The 2251-nt window shown below is 55.1% G+C and overlaps 1 protein-coding gene across 1 annotated transcript in view; it reads left to right on the top strand.

Moving 5' to 3' along the window:
* The window catches only part of LOC105298089 (NADH-cytochrome b5 reductase 3), a 17379-nt gene that overhangs the window by 12963 nt on the left and 2165 nt on the right, over positions 1 to 2251 (top strand). The gene's annotated exons all lie outside the window — the stretch shown is intronic.

Genomic DNA, 2251 nt, shown 5'->3' on the forward strand with positions numbered 1-2251 from the left:
GGTGGCAAATGCAGCTGACTTATGTTTCGCCAACAAAGCCACCTTCAGTACATGTATAAAAGAAAATCCACTATCTTTAAAAATCCTTGTAAAACTGAGATGTCTCTTATAGATCGGCACATTTTATACACTAGCAAATACAGTTCCATGCATTTTTTTTTACAAAGTCCTTTCAGATCTATTGCCCGGCTATAAAAATATTGTCCGTGCTCTGCCCCCTTCCAGAAGAGAGTTTAGGCAGCTTCTAAAGGCTCATGGAGCGAGTCCAAGTGGTACAAATGGAAAGTGGACTGAGAAGAACAAAGGCAGGGCCGTAAAATGGAATCGGGAATGACGTTTGTACGAAAACGTGGACTGGAATGCACACTCGCCCCAGGTGGGCCATGCCTGTCATTCCGAGCTTCCCAGCAGCCAGAGTAAAAAGAGAAATGGGGTCAGTTACTTGGAGCACTATCCATGAAAGAAAGAATACTCCATTGCTCAGCAGAACAGACTTTTCCTGGTCCCCAGACCAGCTGAGACTGTCTCGGCCCCTCCCACCGAGTAGACACAGAGTGATGCAGTACGTGTTATCCATCTAGGCAAGGTCCCTCAGTCACCTCCTCCTGACCTTGGCTTCCACAGCTGCGATTCTGTTGGCGTCAAGGGTGTTAGCGAGGCTCTTCCAGATTGTGAAAAACAGATAAGCCAGATAATCGGGTACTGATGGCTGGAGGGACTCAGGGTAGGAAAGCATCCCTCAGCCTCAGCCAGTCCTGATGGGAGACTGGGCACCTCTGACGGAGGCAGTGTCTCTCTGTCTCTTCCCCACCTCGCCCATCTGCTATTCACGTTCCTGCTCAGCCCTGCCTCCTACCCTCCATTTATCCGCCTGCCACCTCTTTGTGACCGACCCCTCTGGAGCCTAGCTAGAGGATCTGCCTGGGTGGTCACCCCACCCATTGGCCAGAGCTCAGAGGCTGGCCTGGGGTCAGGCACCCACAGTGAGATCAGGAGGTGGTCAGAGGGGAGGGAGCATGTGGCAGGTGGTGGGCATCCGCAGGTCCCTCTGTTTGTCTGTCCCTCTGGGGCTGAGCTGCTTGGCGCAGCGGTCGTTTGAGAGGACCGTAGCTGCATGGCCAGCATGTGCTCTCGGTCCCCAAGTAGTGTTTGAAGAACCACAAAGGAAGGGGCGTTTCACCCGGGGTCCTCTGGTGATCATTCAAAAGAAAAGGCAACTCGTTAGGGCAACCTCTTTGGAAGAAGGTGGGGGGACCTCTCACCCAGACCTCATAACCCCACGAGGTGGGTGGACGGCACTGAGTACACATGTGGAAACTGAGGCACAGAGGGGTCGCTTGCCCAGCAGATTGGAAGCCAAACCTGGGACCAGGGTGGGTGTCTGTCTTCATCTCTTCTATCCCCCACATGGCCCCCAAATATCAGAGCCCCATTCCCCTGTCAGACTCCTGCCAGCCCTTGGTCCCCGTTAAGCCACTGTGTGCCCGGGCTGGGGAGTCTCTGTCTGTGAGCAGCCCTTGCGGAGGGTCAGTCCTTGAGGTCCATGTTGGAGTAGAGCCCTTGCAGCCTCGGGGTGCCAGGTTCTCACTACGGGTACTGTCAGTCATTTGGAGGAATAGGAGAAGGTTCCGGATCTCAGGTGGAACCTGGGGACAAGCTGTGCATGTGAGTGTGCAAGATAGGGAGACAGGCAAGACCGAGAGGGAGCCACTGCCAGCGCATCTGGAACTTCCGTTTGTGTCCGGGCCTTGCTATTTTCAGGCTCATCAATTGCTTATTTGAGACGCAGTCCTTCGTTCATTATTAATAAGCAACTACTAGGCGCCGGGCTGTCTAATCACTGGGAACACAGCTGTGGGCCCGACGGGGCTCCTCACGGGCCTGCGCCCTGGTAGGGACAGGAGTCAGACAGTGGGCCTGCCGAAATGATGGCGGTGGAGGATGTTACTTTGACCTTGAGCCCAAGGCTGGACACCGGCTTGGGGGCCTCTTGGATCTGGAGTTCACATTCCAGCCTTGTGCATGCCTCATTGTGTGACCTTGAACAACTCAATTCTGGGTCCTCTGGGCCTCAGTGACCACATCTGTAAGGTGCGTTCAGTGACCCCCTTCCTGTTCACCCACGAGGTGGTTCTGAGGGCCGCCCGAGAGGCCGCGTGGAAGCAGAAGGCTTTGCAAACTGGGACGTGAGAAGGGCTCGCGCTTGTGCGATGGGTGAGCCAGGCTGGGCCTGGGCCTCCGGGAGAGGTTC

The sequence above is a fragment of the Pteropus vampyrus genome, unplaced genomic scaffold (assembly GCF_000151845.1).
Source record: "Pteropus vampyrus isolate Shadow unplaced genomic scaffold, Pvam_2.0 Scaffold145, whole genome shotgun sequence".
In the NCBI taxonomy this organism is placed as follows: domain Eukaryota; kingdom Metazoa; phylum Chordata; class Mammalia; order Chiroptera; family Pteropodidae; genus Pteropus; species Pteropus vampyrus.